Source organism: Lagenorhynchus albirostris, chromosome 9 (assembly GCF_949774975.1).
Source record: "Lagenorhynchus albirostris chromosome 9, mLagAlb1.1, whole genome shotgun sequence".
NCBI lineage: Eukaryota > Metazoa > Chordata > Mammalia > Artiodactyla > Delphinidae > Lagenorhynchus > Lagenorhynchus albirostris.
The window spans coordinates 36,821,524-36,840,186 of NC_083103.1; positions in this window are offsets into that span (position 1 = coordinate 36,821,524).

An 18,663-nucleotide genomic window follows, 5' to 3' on the forward strand; every position below is an offset into this window, starting at 1 on the left:
ACTACTAAGGGAATAAGCTGCAGAACTACTTACCCAGACACACAGAGGGAGCACCCACCCTCTGCTTCATTCATTCACTCACCCATTCATTCATTCACAAACATTTATTAAGCTCCCACTGTGACAGCATTCTCCCTAATGCTAGGAAAATGAAAGTAAGACTTAGTATCTGATCTCAAGAAGCACATGGTCAGGTGAGGAACAAGCCTGTAGAGAAATACGTTACAATGTAGCATGTCGAGAGTGATGGTCAGAGACTTCCCTGGTGGCACAGTGGTAAAGAATCCACCTTGCTATGCAGAGGACACGGGTTAGATCCCTGGCCAGGGAACTAAGATCCCACATGCCGCGGGGCAACTAAACCCACGTGCCACAACTACTGAGCTTGCGTGCCTCAACGAGAGAGCCCATATGCCGCAAACTACAGAGCCCACACGCTCTGGAACCCACACGCCACAACTACACAGCCCATGCGCCCTGGAGCCTGTGTGCCACAACTAGACAGAAGCCAGCGCACCACAACAAGAGTCCGTGTGACACAACGAAAGCTCCTACATGCCTCAACAAAGCCCTCACATGCTGCAACTAAGACCCAATGCAGCCAAAATTAAATTAAGTAAATAAATAAATAGTATAAATAAATAAATAGTAAATCTTTAATCTTTTTTTTTTTTTTTTGGCGGTACGCAGGCCTCTCACTGTTGTGGCCTCTCCCGTTGCACAGCACAGGCTCCGGACACGCAGGCTCAGCAGCCATGGCTCACGGGCCCAGCCGCTCCGCGGCATGTGGGATCTTCCCAAACCGGGGCACGAACCCATGTCCCCTGCATTGGCAGGCAGACTCTCAACCACTGCGCTACCAGGGAAGCCCAGTAAATCTTTAAAAAAAAAAAAAAAAGAGTGATGGTCTAGGCCTATGCACGGAGCAGGACAAAGAATCGAAGCAGCGGTGCAGTCCAGAAAGTCTTCATGGAGGAGGTGGCCTCTCGTCTGTACTTTGAAAGACGAGCAGAGGTTCACCAGCTAAAGACACTTACTACATTCTGATTCTTACATATTTACCAGTGCAAGTGTTTATTTCTACACAAGCATGTGTGTGCGAGTGAGCACACATGCAACATAGAATATCCACACAATGAGGTGGGACTTGGTCCGTTCACTGCTACATCCCCAGAACCTAGAACGATGAATGGCAGGTATTTGTCAAATGAATGATAGAAGGACATATTCTAGTCAAAGAGCACAGCATGTTCAAAGTGCAGAACCAAGTTAAAAAGGACAAAGAAGACGGTTTCCATTGATGATGGAAGAGAAATCCTGTAGGCTGGCTCAGGAATGGGTAGCTGCTCAAACCAGCGGGCAGAGGGTTTACAAAGGAGGAAGTTACCTGACAAGGAATGTAGGGGACGTAGCTGAGGCTTTCAAAGGGCCATATTTTTAAGAAGGGTTCAGATTCCCCACCCCACCCTACCCCCACACATACTCGATTTTTGCACTAAATTTGCCTGGAAATTGGCAGGCAGAGAAGGCTGGCACCAGCCATAGGGCAAGTGCATTAACCAGACAGTGAGAAAAACAAAGCAGAGAAAGGACTGTTGACACCAGTTGAATATTTAAGAACAAAGCCAACATGTGCGGAGCTGTTACAGGGTGCTGGGTTTTGTCCTAAGTGATTTTCCTGCACTAACTCATTTGTCCACCTGTGAAATCTATGAGGTAAAGTGTTATTATTATCATCTCCATTATTACCGATGAGGCAGCTGAGGCACAAGTTAAGAAACCGGCCCAAGGTCACCCAGCCAATAGGCTGGTGGTATTTCTTTACTGAGGCATCTGAATGGAAAGCTCTGTTCTAGCCACCTGAGCAGAAGTGCTGTGTCACACAAAGCTGGCTGTGCTACCCCAGGGAAGTTCGGCACAAGGCTTGCTCAGGCCAGGGACGCAATCGATTGTGGTTTCCCTTGACCTGAAGAAAATCCTGTGATAAAAAAAATTCACCATGAAATAATGCCATTTGCAGCAACATGGATGGACCTACAGATTGTCATACTGAGTGAAGTCAGACAAAGACAAATATATGATATCGCTTATATGTGCAATCTAATAAAAGGGAACAAATGAACTTCTTTACAAAACAGAAATAGAGTCACAGATGTAGAACACAAACTTATGGTTACCGGGGGTAAGGGAGGGGGAGGGATAGATTGGGAGATTGGGATTGACACATACACACTACTATATATAAAATAGATGACTAATAAGAACCTACTATATAGCACAGGGAACTCTACCCAATACCCTGTAATGGCCTATATGGGAAAAGAATCCAAAAGAGAGTCGATATATGTATAACTGATTCACTTTGCTGTACACCCAAAATTAACACAACATTGTAAATCAACTATACTCCAATAAAAATCAAAAACAAAGAAGTAAATTTTTAAAAATTAAAAAAAAATTTTTTTTCTCTGCCAAAAGAAATATGAGGAAAAAGAAAATTAACCACCTGCAGCCCTGGTCTGGCTTCCTGATCTTGGAAAGCGCTTCCATCCTTCCCTCCTCTCACAAAGGACTCAAGGAAATGTGTCCTAAAATGTGATGAACAGTCACCAAGGGACATTAACAAACTAGGAGAAACTTTCACCCTTGCCAGGAGTTGAAAAACACAAATTAGAATTAGATAGTCTTTTCACCTGTCAAATTAGAAAAGATTTTTTTAAATGATAACATCTAATGCTGGCAGGTATGGAGTAAAACAGGCATTTTTACATCCTGCTGGTAACAGTGCACATTAATTGTACTTCTCTGGAAAACAGTTTGGCCGTGTCCAGTCAATTCTTGCTATTCCCTGTAGTTACGTTTTATAAAGTCACCGCGAACACAGAATTACAGTGAATACTGAACCGTAGTTCCTAGGGGGAATACAGGGTTAGGTTACTGGGAGCCTCTGGTCACAACACTTTTGTCAACCAATCGATACGTACCTTGTTTTACATGTGTCTCTATTTAAAAACACCACTTCAATATACTATATATTGTTGATTCGTTAATATTGAACTCACAGCCAACAGCACTATAAGCCAGGCCTGAATGAGGCTCACCAAACACACGTATTCTCTGTGTAAAGCACATCACAGCCTTCCCGTACTTACAAACACTAGACAGCACTCTAGCACAACACGTGGGGGACATTTTAAACAGCAAAATCACCAACAGAAAGCACAGAAGATGCAAAGAGCATGGCCCTGAGAAGACCATGTGAAGGACACTATAGTGTAAGGGAAATGAGGAGGCAGAACATCTCAGCTGGAAACGTGCATGATGGAGACTCAAATTTTTCCACTCTGCGCATGTCAGCAAATGACTGTAAAAGCCCAGCGAGCACTGATTTCGAAGTTACAAGTCAATCTTAGCAAGTAGGTGAATTTGCAAATCCGCGAAAAATGAGGATCTACAGTATCTATTAAGAACCTAAAAAGCTCAGCTGCCTTGAAAAGGACACAGGTGACACAAATACAGACTTGATTTCACAAGTGCCTTCTGACCTGATCCTATTGCAGCTGAAAAAGATCCCTCTGAAACAGAGTCGGGGCCTGACTGGTAAGTACCATGCATTTCAGGCTGAGAACTGCAGTAAGGAGAATTAAAGGCCCCCCACTTGGATTTGGGGAGGGGGAGCATCACAAAGCCAGGCACAGGCTCCTCTGCCTCCTCACAGACTCTAGGCTCTGTCCTCAGGGAAAAGTTCCCACTAAGGACCAAGCCCTTCTCAAGTCTGTGCCAAACCCATGGTCCTTGTAATGGCCTGGAGGTCAAGGCCCCTTCTCCCATTCTGACTTACCTCCTGCCCCCTCTCACTTTGACTTGTTTCTGTCCCACTGGTCTCCTTGCTGTTTACTTGAACGCACCAGGCAGGGTATGATCCCACCTCAGGGCCTTTGCACTTGCTGTCTGCCCCCCCTAGAACTCTTTCTCCCGAGAGTCAATTGGGTCTTTCCCTCACCTCTTTCCTCTCTGCTCAGTGGGGCTTTCTCTGCCTGCCCCCACCCATGTCTCCACTATCTCTCCCCTGTTTTATTTGTCTTCATAGCTGTTATCATCTGACTTATTCATTTCACTTGTTCATTTATTGTTATCTCTCCCCACAAAAGCTGAGAAAAGGGGGTTTTATCTTTTTTTTAACCCCATATTCCTAAAAGAAGGCCTAGCACATACTAGGCACTCAATAAATATTTGTTGATCAAACGAATGAAATGAATGTCAGATACTAGTAGTATAGTAATAGGAATTAACATTTTTGCACCACTCACCGTACTTGGGTGCTTTACACGTTTCTTCATTGGTGTCTCAAAGCTTTAACAGGTGAGCACTCTTTTGCCCATTTTATAAGTGGAAGCACCAAGGCACAGGGAGATAATACACTTCAATTAAGATCAACCAGTTATTGAGATTGGGCTGCAATAAAGGCCAGATTTTTCTAATTCTACAGCTTCTACACCAATGTTTTTCAAACTATCTGTGGTGAAGGACCATTTGGGTGTTTTTTTTCTCAGTCCATCCCAGACTGATAATAGAAAAATAAAGTGGAAAAAAGTATAAGATACCCTCTGCACTTGGATGGCACAGCAATATTAAAGTTTTAAACACTTGCAGTGTTTGTATTTATCTCACCACAGACTGGTAGAAACAGTTCCACCCAGACGGTACTGAGCAGCTCTGCACATACACCTAAAGAACCAAATAGTCCTGAGTTTCCAGGTGGCCTGGGGACTGGGGCTGAGACTCCATGAGAAAAGTTCGTAATCCCTTTCCCATGTAGGGAACCGGAAAATTTCACAAATCAACCTTCCTTCATTTGACCCCTGCAGTTCTGTGAGGTGGGAAGTAGCTTTTCTCATCCTCAAGATTCAGGTAAGAAGACCTGCTTTTCCCTCTGCCCAGAAGGCCCCTTCCCTGGGCTCTTCCCTCATCAGCCTTGGCGTCTCGGCTCAGCATCACTTCCTTAGAGCGCCCCCTGGCCAGCCACCCCCCCCACCCCCCGCCAGATACCACCTCTGACCCGCTCTGTTAACACACCCTATTTATTTCCAGCACGGCACTCATCACTACCAGAAATTGTCTTTCATTTTTCCTACGTGTTTACTTGTCTACTTTCCCTCTTCCCTCTTCATGAAACTCCAGGAGGGCAGAAACCTCCTCGGTTCATCGGTCTCTCCCTAGTACCTGGCACAGAGTCAGGCTCCCTGAAAGATATGTTGAAGGAACGCAGTAAAAAAAAAAAAACAGAGTGGTTAACTAGCTTACCTAAGGTCAAAATCAAGCAAGTGTAGGAGCTGGAAAGCAAATCCATTCAGTCGTTCATCAGATAATGTTTCCGCGTCTCCTCCTGAGTCAGCCATCGGGCTGTGCGCTGGGGTCGCGGTGGTGGGCAAGAGACGCAAGGTCTCTGTCCTACGGGGGCTCACAGGGCTCAATTTCCAAACGCGGTGCTCCTCCTCCCTGCCTTTCTGGCCCTTTCTAGTTTCTTTCACCTGTACGTGCTTTTCTGCCTGCAAACACTTCGTCAAGTGTTATCGTGTAAGCAGGGAACTTTTTACACCTGTTTTTGCCAGAAAAAATACATTTGATTTGGAAATAAACAGTGAGTAATTCTTTAGGATAGTATGTCCCATGCAATTACAGGCATACTTACTCTAAGAAATTATTCATTGTTTATCTGAAATTCAAATGTAACTGGATGTTCTGGGGTTTTCCTTCTTTTCTTCCTCTAAATCTGGTAACATGACACATTTTACAGATGAGGAAACTGAGGCTCAGTGAGAACAACTGACGTAAGTGACTGGCCACAAGGGCACACAGCCAGTGGGAGAACCAGAACTCGCCTTAACTGCTGTCCAACAATTAGCTACGTCCTCATCCTCTCTCAGAGACCCTGTGCTTCTGCGCCCAAGCCAATCCCTGTATAGCTGTCTAAACCCACACACTGTGAAGGTGATCTTGCAGTTGAGATGTCTCCTTGGCCTCCAGCAAGTTTCTATGTCTATATGTAATCATTTTTAGTAAATCTTTTTCTGATTACAAACATACAGACGGGCAACATGTTCACACAATTTAATACTGCACACCAATGAAAAAGAACTGACTTCTGCTACACAAAACAACAGAACAGAACAGATTGGTGAGTTTTTATGTATTTATACACATCAGCTTAAAGAAATAATATTGAACAATAATCCAGACACAAAAGAAGACATCCTGTATGATTCCATATATATATAAAGTAAAAAATTAGGCAAAACTAATCCATGGTGATAGAAGAGTCGTTCCTAGCAGGAGAGGGGTTACTGGGAAGGGACCCAAAGGAATGTTGGGGGCTTGGGTAATGTATATCTTGATCTGGGTGGAGATTACTTATGTATATAAATATGTAAATTCAAGCTGTTTGCTTACAATTTACATATTTTCCCTTTGTAGGTTATACTTCAATGAAAAAGTAAATACAAACAAGAAAGTTAATAGATGCCCATTGTAAAAACTGAATAAAGTACAAACAAGTATGAAAAAAACAAAACCAAACCATCTGTATTCCCACCACTGGGAGAGATCACCACTAACATCTTAGAGCGTATCTTACCAGACCTTTTCCCAGTAGCATTTCCTAAGAAAGGAATTTGGGACCTAAAACCAATCACTGGAGGTGCTAATTTATTTAGGAGCCTGAATTTCCTGGACATGTCTTTCACTTACCCAGAAAGCCGTGAAACGAGTAGATTTAATTTGACCATTTTAGAAGAGCATGGAACAATTAACAGCAAATAAATGGAATTAAAATCAAATTGAATACAGCCTTTCAATAATATGACTTAGAATCTGATTTTAAATACAGTAATGAATATAAAATGAAAGCTTAGCATGTGGAAGGCTAAAGGGCTCTTGAGCGTCCTGTGACCCAGAATGTCACCTACTGGTCACAGTCTGTAATAACATCCCGCCACCCCATTATCTAAATGTATGGCCTTCCTACTGAGAAGCCTCAAAATAATACCTCTTTTTTTTTTCTATGAGTTTATATATCTCTCCCAAGAGCTTCCCAGACACATTTGCTTCCATAGTGAATTGCACAGTTCCTAGCACGTAACAGTTTGTTGAATGAATGAACGAAAGGATGGATAGACGGTTGGATGGTGGATGGATGGATAAACAGATGGACATTATTGTGCGTTGTTGTGAAATGAGGAAATAATCTCTGCCCTACCCAGCTCACAGGATTTTTTTGGTTTATTTTGTTTTTAATAAAAATGATTTGATTCACAGAGTGAAACGATTACCATAGTCAAGCTAATTAACATATCATCTCACAGTTACCTGTTTGTGATGAGAACACCTGAATTCTATTCTCTTAGCATATCTCCAGTATTCAACACAGCACTGTTAGACTAGCCATCGTGGTCTCTAGACTTATTCATCCCACCTAACTGCAACCTTGTACCCTTTGACCAGTGTCTCTCGATTCCCCCCACCTCCACACCCCCAGTAACCACCGTTCTACTCTCTCTGTGTTCAACTATTTTAGATTCCACATATAAGTAAGAGAATGGAATTTGTTTCTTTCCTCAGAGGCTTTTTTGGGAGAGTGAATAAGACAGCCCTTGGGGGAGGCCAGATGAATGTGAGGGATTTTTATGACAACCCAACGCCAGGGGGTGGAGGAGTCCAGTGGTGACCAGAGTGAGCAGTGAGGCTGCAGAGACAGGTACTGCGTGAAAAACAGGAAGCTCAAAGAAATGTGAAGTGTCTCGAACCAGATACTCCACAGGCACCTGACAGCTTTTAGCTATTTTCCCTTTCCTCCTTCTCCTTGCAGCCCAGTTCACAAATCCCTGCACAGGACCCGAGGGGCTAAGAGCAGAGATTTGCTCTTTTGGGGGCTCACTCAGAGGGTAGGTAACGTTCAATGTTTGTCTGCTGTCAGTTTTTGAAACAGGGCAGGGTCACTGTGCTTGCGGACGTGAGCTGGCCCATCAAAGCCCTCCCTGAGTTAAGAAAAGTGGTTTCTGAGCCACTGTCAGGCTGCCTGATGGCAAGGTGCCCATCTGAGCGTGTCCACTGTGGCAGCGCTTGACAAGCATCACGCCGGCCTTGCTTTTAGATGCCGCCCAGCGGGGGCTCTGGTCTGCAGAAAGGCAGCCTGATGCAATTGAAAGAGTACGGACAAGAGGTCAGAAGACTGGGCTCAGCCACCTACTACTTACGTGACCTTGAGCAAGTCTGCTTGCCCTTGCCGGTATATAAAAAGTCTCATTAGGACAGTGTAACAAGATAATGCCTGGGAAAACACTGTAATCTAAAGCACTGGACCCAGGTTAAGGTGTGGCTATTAATAAAACCCTAGATGAACATCATGCCTGAGTGACCTGCATGAGCTCAAACTACAAGTTGTGTCACCTGCATTGATCTGGGCCCGGCTGCTTCTTATGGAATCCAATCCTGTTTCAGCGGCTACATCACAATTATGGCCCACTAACACCTACCCCCTATTGGCTTTTTTTATATGGGCTGCGCCCCTTGGAGCACCATCCACTCCTTATGTGGGCGATTTTTTGAAACTAAGTGTAAACTTTGTGTTACACATACACTAGGTAAATTTAATCTTATTGCTCTGGTCTACCTATATCAGCTATTAAAATATTTTTAATACTGCTTCGGCTACCTATCTGCCTGCTGACTTGGTGAGAGCCATACATTTCAACAGTGTACAATCCATGCATTTGTTCATTCAATATACATTTACTGAGCACCTGCTATTCTCTAGACACTGTGTTAGGAACCAGGAGATTCAGAGGGTATATCTGATGGAGGGTAGCAAATGCCATAGTAGAGGCTAAGAGAGTAGGGCATTCCTATTGCTGTCAGCAGCATGGGAAGTTTTCTCAGTTCAGGAGATGTGGCGGAGGCCACTAGCCACTCACCTCTTCTTTCTGAGCAAACCACTGGACTATATTTTCCAGCCCTGACAATTTGTGGTGCTTCTGCATTAATGACCATATCTTCCTAGGCAGATGAAGAGATGAAGTCCACTGTGACAGGCTTCTAATGGTTTCTTAGAAACTGCAGGTGGCAACAGCTAGCCTGCTTTTATCTGTCTAACCTCTTCACCCCATCCTCATCCCCTTGTCACACACACATTCATTCCACAAATATCGGTAGAGTTCCTACAATGGGCCAGCACTATGTTGGGCACTGATGCATTCTCTTAAATCCTCTCTGAGTTCAAAAATCTCCACTTTGGGGAGCAGGTGCCTTCTCCATGTGGGTGGATCCCCTTCCTTAGCCCTTTCATCCCAGCCAAAATCAAGGTCTGAGGCTCTGCATCCTCACACCCCCAGCTTGGTATGGCCAGGCTCTGTGTAAATGTGCCAAGAAAGGAAGGAAGGAAGGAAGGGAGGGAGGGAGGGAGGGAGGGGAGTCAAGGCACTTCTGTCTTCTTGGTCTCTTCATTAGCAGAGCACTGTAGTGAGTAAAACTTGGATGCAGATACAGATCCAGACTTGAGTCCCAGATCTGCGACCAACAAACTTTGTGACTTTAGCAATGGCCTGTAAAACAAGCTGAATAACCCAGAAGACCTTTGAGTTCCCACTCAATTCTAATATTCTGATTCTTTCTATGCTAATCCCGAATTCCTGGATGAATGCTCCTCTCTCTTTTAATCTAGCTTTACAGAGGAATAAAAAAGTTTCCCCAAAGAGGCAGAAGAGAGGGAAGAATTTCACCAACTTTCCTTATAATGAAATATCTGCTGGCAATAAGCAGTCTGAAGCTAAAAAACAAATGCTAAGTGTTATAACTGCAGAATATCCTAAAATTCTTCCTTGCCCGTAACCTGATTTCTTTTAGGCTCAGCCTAATTCTGTCCAGACTCAGGCTCCATGTTAATTGCCAAGACCGGCTTGAATTATTCATGGAATTTCTACACTGGAATGGTTTGCGAGATGTTCTTTGCAGATGTATTCATCCTTTCACGGCTGCAGGAACTCAATAATGAGCTGTTTGGATTGGGGAGTTCCTTCACTTTCTTGGGCCTCTGTTTCTTCACCTGTAAACTAGGGAGGCAGTTCCCCCCAGCTCGAGAATGTCTTTGGTTCTGTGGTTGCAGGTGCCTCAGCCAGAGATTCCACATGCAGCTCACAAGCAGCAGCAAACCACAGAGACAGAAAAAAAAAAAAAAGAAGGTTGCCATCCGACGATTAAATGCAAAAGGAATTATGCAATTAGCAAAGGACGTTGATCACACAACATGGGAGTCTAATTGCAGCACATGCAAATGTTTGCTAAGTTAGATAAATATGGGTTTGCAGTCACACTGGTGCACAGACTGAGTGGTAAAATGAAGGAAAATATAAAGTTAATTATGAGATGGGAGTGATAAACATAGTGTATGTGCACTAGGCCCATTAGGATTATTAACCAAGTAATCATCACACTCCAAAAGTGTTATAGGAGTCCCAGGCCCACAGTTGGACTACCGTGTACTGGTTACCATGTGTCACAGGACATGGAAAACATGCTTCAGTTTTACATAGCACCTGTCACCTGTCACCTAGGGAACCCCAGCACTCAGGTCCATTGGCTCATCAATATGCCCAGTGCACATGGCCAAGGTGGGCCAGGCTTCATGTGCTGGCTCAAAGAAAAGCTGTATCCTGTTGGTTCTCAGACTCTCCTGAACCTGCCACCAAGTCATAAATCTATAAGCCCATGAAGCAGCTCTCACAAGATGTGCATATCAGCCTGCTGGGACCTTTCAGGGACGGGTAAACAGTCCTGGAGAGGCAGCCACAGTGAGAGCCCAGGTTCTAGAGGCAGACAGCTTGGCTTTGAATCCTGCGTCCTTCACTAATTCTTTGACAAACTGGCTCAGTTCACTGTGTCCTGGTTTCCTCATGTCTGTCATGGGTACAATAATATCACCTACCTCTTGGGGTAGCTGCAAGGATTAGAGGAGTTATGACCGATAACAGAACACTGTCTGGCACATAATAGACACTCAATAAGTGCCTTGTTTCTTACCCTCTGGTTTCCCCTACTCATTAGATCATTCATTCAACCAAGTAAGGGCCCCGTGGGGTGAGGCACTATGCTAATGATAATGACCATGGGGGTGGAGGTGGGGTGGGAGACATACACACACGGGCTCCGCCCTCATATCAGGATTAGGGAGGAAATGTTGGCACACAGATAACTGCAGTGAAGCCACACATGAGGTGCACTGCTGAAGTGTTATGAAATACTCGAGGGTGCATCATTCCTGCAAGGCAGCTGGAGAAAGCTTCACTGAAGACAGGCCACTTTGAGGTAGGCCGTGATGAGATTTTAACAGATGGTAGGCTGGGTGGAAAAATGTGTAACATTCTAGGCAGAGGATATGTCATGGGCAAAGATGCCGAAGTCAGGAAACTCAAGGCAACATCAAGTCATTGCAGGAAGTGATGGGTAAGGCTGGGAAGGAGCTCTGAGGTCAATCGTGGCAGGGGTGGGGTGGGGAGGTCTTGATATCAAGCCCTGAGTATCAACCTCGTCCTGTGAGCCATAAAGAGTCCTTGGGACATTTTAAATAAAACATTTTAGGACAAAGCAGTGTTAAAGGAAGATGAACCTGGCAAGGGGAGCAGAAAGGATAGAAAAGGGAAAGGCTGGTGACAATGGGAGCTGGGAGGCTACTGCAATAGTCCAAGTGCACAGTAATGAGGATACGTATGAAAAGAAATGCAAGGGAAGGACAAATTGACAGGACTCAGTGACCAAGAGGATGTGCAAAGCAGACAGAAAGGAGGAGATAAGAGAAGGTTTTGAACTTGGGGAGCATGGACAGAAAAGGAGGCTTGCTAGTCAAGCCAGGATTCTGATTCCTAGTTCCCCAGCATATTATACCAGTGAAGCTCTACCAGTGGGAAGCAGCATAGAGTAGAAGTTCTGAACATGGTCTTGAGAGCCCACATCCCTGCCCTGCTGCTTGCTAGCTGTGTTACCCTCAGCCAATCACCTCCCAGAGCTTTCCTCATTTGCAAAATAGGGATAAGAGCAACCTACCTCTCAGGTACACGGTGAAGACGAAATGAGATAATGTGCCGATAACGTGAAGCACCTAGAAAGTGTCTGCCCCCCTGGGGACCTCTCAGTAAATGCTGAAAAAAACAAAACCAGGGCCTCAAAGTAGAGACTATCCAAAAAAAAAAAAAAAAAAGCCCTAAGTAACTCTGCACTAAAATTCCCCTGAACATGGTTTGTTCACGCTTTGAGTATTCAGAAGCTCTTTCCAGAACTTGCAGAAACACCAGTACACTATCACTGTGCTGTAGTCCCGCAGAAGCACTGGTTGGTACATATTCGGGTCAGAATAAAGATAAACCTAGCTCACTGTACTGATTTGGAGGCGGAAGGAGAGAAAGCAGTGAGCAACAATCCCAGATCCTGCTGATGGAGTCAGACCATGAATTTGGGTAACTTTCTCCCATTTTCATCAAGGACCTCACCATTTCCTTCTCTTGCCTCTCAGGCAATGCCAGCTTTGACACGCTATTTCTGATGTCCTGTGACAAAGGTTATAGAGATGATCCCAGGGGCTGATGACCAGTCAGTGGGCATGTATGGACTTCCAAAGCCTGCTGAGACACAGCTGCAGGAACATCCCTGGGCGGGGGGCCAGTGGTGGGAGGCAGGCCTGTCTGAAATGCTTGGTCACACCTGGAGAGCCGCAGAACCAAAGGCAAGGGCGCCAGTAAACCATCCCAGCTCTTGGGGCACTGTTATTCATTCAACAAAAATTCAACATGCAAAAGCAAACTGGTTCTACCAAATGGGCCACTGGAGTTTGGAAATTCTAGACCTGAATCTTGGCCTGATCCGTTTCATCACAGAGCTGTGAGCTCTGCTCACAGCTAACGTCTTCCTGCAAGCAAAACTGCTCTTCAACCAAACTGCGGTTCGTTTTCCAAAATACCTGGAACCCTCTGAGACAACCTTTCCGGGTCCAGAAAGACAAAAAGACAGCGAGCTGTGAAGTGGGGGATTGACCCCACTCTGTCAGACTTCAAAGCCTGTGCTTTTTCCAATTTCCAAGGGAAGCCTAACACCAGCATAAAATTATACAATGTTGGGAGACTTAAGTAATTAAGTCTGCTCTCCCTGTATCACAGGGGAGATAACTACAGCTCAGAGGAGTTGAGTGACTTGTTTAAGATCACATAGCACATAGCAGTTCCTACTGTGGAAATCAATAAGCTAGCAAGAGATCTGATCATATGAATAAGACTATTTCCTTATAATCAAATCACAATTCATGTTCTCAAACATTATTATTTTTACTTATGTTGCTTTGGTTGGTCTCACACAATCAGTGACATATTTATGCTACAAACATTACCAACCCCTTTCAGAGAAGGAAACTGAGGCTTGAAGAGGTAAGTGGTCTACGCTAGGGCACAGAGGTAGAAGGCACCACAGCCAGGGCTAGAGCCGAGTCCTTGTATTCTAAGCCAGTTGGCAAATTCTATGCCCAGGCCTAGGTTTACAGCCTTTAAGATGTCTGTGTGCTGGGAGCACAGAGAAAGGAGAACAAAGAGCAGGAGAGGCAATATATACTAACAGAGCCCATAAACTAGACAGGAAACCTTCAATTATGAGGTACTTATTAATTCTAATAAGAGATAAGAGTATGTTATGTTCGAGCATTTATTTCCTCTTCAAAGTATCTTTCTCAAGCATTTCTGTAAATTATGTCCTAAAAAAAGGCCTCAAGTTGTTATGCTTCCAGGACACTGGACATGCCCCCCTGAAGTTGTGCACTGAGCCAGCTGCACCTCCTGCCGGGGGTGGCAGGAGGAAGGGGAAGAGGGTGCGAAGATGCAGACTCTGTTGGTCAAGAGGAATTTCCTGGCCAAACCACCTGGTTACCGGGAATCTTTTTCTCCAGAGTGATTAAACCCCACAAAGAAACAAAAACAAAATAAATATTGCTTTGTCTGGATTTGTGTGGGTTACAATAACATGTAATAATAACTGTTATCGAGTACTTACTGTAACGTGCTAAACACTGTGCTAAGCACGTTACAGTACTCGGTAACAGCTATTACCTCATCTAATCCTCACAACAACCCTTCAAGGTGGGTATTTTGATCCCCATTTTAGTGAGGAGGGGAAAGTGAGGCTCAGAGAGGTTAAGTAATGTGCCTAAGGTTACACGGCTGTAATGATGAGGTAGGCTTTGAACCAAGGTCAATTTCACTCCAAAGTCCTAACTTGTATCCACATCCTATCCTCTCTCAAGGAAGAGGACTGACTAGAAGATGCCTCTCCATTCTCCAGACCCTGAGTTTCTCTAAGAGGCGGCCACAGATGCTATGACACAGATAGAACATTATTATCACAAGGATACCAAGATAACCAGTATCTAAAAATTTTGGTTAGCAAATACCTTTCCCTTTTTTAATAAAAAAGTAATGTTTCATATTATTCAAACTAACCTTAAAACAATTATACATTTTTATTCCAAAGACTGAATTTGTAATAAAGCTTAGCTCTATATTTATGTGTTTATTTATTTATTTACTGAAAGAGTTAAACTTTAAAGCTTAGCTCTATTTTAAACACATTTGTAGAACTATCCGTTTTGTGGGCAGATTCATATGCAATTACTCCAACCACTTTCCATACAGAAAAATACTGTGAGCTTTTATTGAGCATTTGCAATTAAAACTGAGAAGACAGTTATGCACTTCTTTCAGAAGATCCTAAGTATTTTGTCAACAAAATTAACTATGTATGTCCTATCCAATCTCTGTACTATATGATGAGGCAGTGTAGTAAGCCGTTAAACTCTACCATAGTATGTCTGGATATCATGGGTATATTAGATCAAGTCAGATCCTGAAAACCATGACTTGAAGGAGAATTCACATGAGCCAGTGAGTTAGAAGAAACGTGTAAGGGGAAGAAGTGGGTTCTTAGAGCGCTTGGTGACTGCCTGTAACCCAGTGGGGGAGATGCCCCCAGCCCAACTTGGCTGATTAAGAGCCTGTTCTGTCTTCCTGGCTCCTGGCTCCAAGACTTGGCAACAGAGAGCCGGCAGAGGTTTAACTAACCCACTTAATCTGACTTCAATGATCATTCCAGGAGAAACCGGGTTGCCTCCAGGGACTCTGAAGCAGCAGTCTGAAAGCCTCAGAGAAGCAGACAACCTGTCCAAATGAAGTCCATGTCCCTGGAAAAGAAAAAGAGAGAGAGAGAGAGAGAGAGAGAGAGAGAAAGAAAGAAAGAAAGAAGGGTGGTGAGTAAGTGAAAGGTTAGTTTTGTCACTGTGATGCGACGGCAGCCGCCAGGTCCTATAGCAGGTGCCCAGCACAGTCCCTAGGCTCAGAGCAAGTGACCCATACACATGAGCTGAAAGAAGGAAAGACCAGAACTTGGGTTCCTAAGGAAGAAAAATACCTACAGAAAACTTAAAAAAAAAAGTACTATAGAGGTAGGACATAGAAAAGAAGACATTTGCTAAACTGAGGGGTGGCAGAGAAGTCTCACATTTACAGGAAAAAAATAAGATGATGGTAGTAATAATAATAGCAGTTAACACTTTGTGCCAGACAGTGTTCTACTCCTTGACTGTAAATTCCGGTAGGGCAAGGTCTTTTCCTCTTTCACTCACCTGTACACACCAAGCACCTAATTCAGGGCTTGGGGCCATAGTAGGCATTCAGGATACTCTGTTTTAGTGAATGAATAGATAAAACAGAAGTCATGGGTCGGGGAGGGGGGTGGAAATAGTATTTAGCTAAGTTAAAAAAAAAAAATTTAAAGGATGGTAATTATGAGCTCATTTTTTCTAACATTATTGAGCACCGAGTATGTGCCAGGCATTGAACTTGGCCCTGAAGATAGAGATTAAACGACAAGGTATACTCTGGGCAATTATTTAATCAACCAATACTTATCAAGCCCCTGCTCTGGGCCAGGCATCCAGATGAGCACTGCGGGGAGAGAGATATAAGGGAGTTCCTTTCCCTGCCATCCAGGAGCTCACAGTGGTGTGGGTGGGGTGTGTATAACAAGAGAGGCATACACAGCATTATGATCAGGACAGGGTGTGAGGAACCTGCCTGAAGGGGCCAGCACTGTTACCCTTCCCTACCAGACTTCAAGCAAAGGGTAGCCATCGCTGATCAGGGAGGTTATGGGATTCCTGCATTGACTGGGACTTTCTCAGGTACTAAATTCCTGCCCCCACTGCCAAGAATCTGTATGTTTTCAGTACTCTAGAACCTGGAAAATGGGCTCTTCCAATCCAAGATAAGCGCTAAGCCTACATGATCCTCAGGTCTATGACAATTTTAAGATCAGATGATGCGGTAACGCAATGAGGACAGCACTCAGACTCCAATTCTATAAAAAGGGTCCTCAGTATTTTGTGTTCTGTTATCCCCAAAGCACTTTTCAACTTAGATGCAATAATTGCTCAATAAATGGCAGCAACTGTTGCCGCGGCAGCTGAGTTCAGGGCTGCAGATATCCGCTCAGGGCTCGGAGTCGAGTGGCGTTCCCCACAGGAAGTCACAGGAGAGCTGGAGCAAACCTCACACACCGCCCAGCAGGCTCTGACCAATTCTGGCTCCACCGTCAGCACAAGCCACCTCCAGGCTCTCCTACCCTCCTGCACCCCTTGCCGTATCTACCCTCTTTAAACCTTGTCCAAAGTGGACTCAGCATGCTTCATTTTCAGGAAGAGTAACCAACTAGCTAAAAAGCCCAGGGAGGGCTGAGATCTGGTTGGGAGCAGCTGCGACCTAACCCAGCACATGGCGATCTGTGCCACTGAAAGCTGTAGATGACTCTTTTGTAGTGGTCGTGCCAATGTGTGCTGCAGAAAAAGCACAAGCCCGCACTGCCCCCACTGGGTCAGGAAGTAGAGCGGGTGATAGAAGCACGTGGGGGGTGGAGGCAGTGAGAGCGCAAGAGGGAAAGGTCTAGGAGCCCACTGGCTAGAGCAACTTTTTTCTTAGTTCCTTGACCTGCCCTGGTCAGCAGGGAAGAGGCTGCTTTTTTCACACCCCGTGTGAGGTTCTGATGATAATGAAAAGGGCTGTGATTCCCAAATCCTGAATGTTACCTTTGAATCTAGACACCTCAGGTGACTCCCATCTTTCCCCATTACCTCTGATATCTTTTTACATTGTTTAATGCTGAACTTGTTACCCAATATCTCACCCTCCAAGTTGTGCTAGCATAAGGTTAGCAGCAGAGAGTCGAAAGACTGGCCTACTTCAGTGAGACACAGATTATACAACATGGTGAACAAAAGACCAGCAACAAATGCACGAATATTCCCTTGGATTATATAACTGGAAAACACGTCTGATAGCAATACAAGAAAAAAAGATTTCAAATCTGCCCCTTCACCCTTCCTTCTTGGTTGTGCAGTAAACATAAAAGTTTTCAGTTAGTCTTGTGTCTTTCCTTTCCACTCATGCTGAATTTCAAATCAGACACACCATACAGTGTTGAGTAGAATTGTTTTACCTTGCTTTCTTTTTTCATTTCCTTTACATGAAAGGGTTGTTAAGACTTTAAAACTATATCATTTCCCTCTTAATAGGGCCACTTTTCAACCCAGTCAGTAAACTGGATTATAATTTGCATGTTTCAATAAGACACGACAATTGTCATTAAAACAAGAATTACAGATCCCTCTTTTTCTATATTTTGTTATGTTGGGGGAGGGGTTATGTAGTCAAGAGTGGTCTAATGTGTCACCAACATTGCTTTTATAGGAACTTTCAGAAGCAGTGGAATGGGATATATGAACTGGGAGCAGGTAGACCTGGATTATAATCCTGACTCTATAGCTAACTTGGCTATCACTTAAACCTTTTTGTGCCTCAGTTTTCTTCTCTATAAAATGGGGCGCAACTATCCTGTGAAGGAAGTACGGACTGGCCCAAGCACAGTGGAGAACATGGCTTTCAATGGAAAGCCCTCAGGAGTAAAGAGACTTGGCTTCAAATCCCAGACCAGCCACTTACCCCGAGACCTGGGGTTTGTTACTTAAAAATGTTCTACTTCGGGCTTCCCTGGTGGCACAGCAGTTGAGAGTCCGCCTGCTGATGCAGGGGACACGGGTTCATGCCCCGGTCCGGGAAGATCCCACATGCCGCGGAGCGGCTGGGCCCGTGAGCCATGGCCGCTGAGCCTGCGCGTCCGGAGCCTGTGCTCTGCAACGGGAGAGGCCACAAGAGTGAGAGGCCCATGTACCGGAAAAAAAAAAAAAAGTTCTACTTCACCTTCTGGATGGTAATTCACAGTTAACACCTGTGCTGAGTATTGAATGAGATGACATCTGTGCAGCCTCACCAGAGGCGGCTGCTCCTTGCATTATTTGCCTTACAGGTACTTGGCACTCAGACCCCTGGGGCATGAATGCCCCCGTAGACCACAGATGTGAACGCATCAGTCACCGGTTCTGAATACAGTGGCATCAGACCTTCCCTTTAAAGAGGATTCCCGGGTTGTAAAAACTTAAGGTAGGTTGAGCAGAGCTGGACAGGCACACTCCTATAAATGCTGGTGGGAGAGGGGGAACAATCCGCGAAACAGTGGCTAAAGCAGAAGCACCAA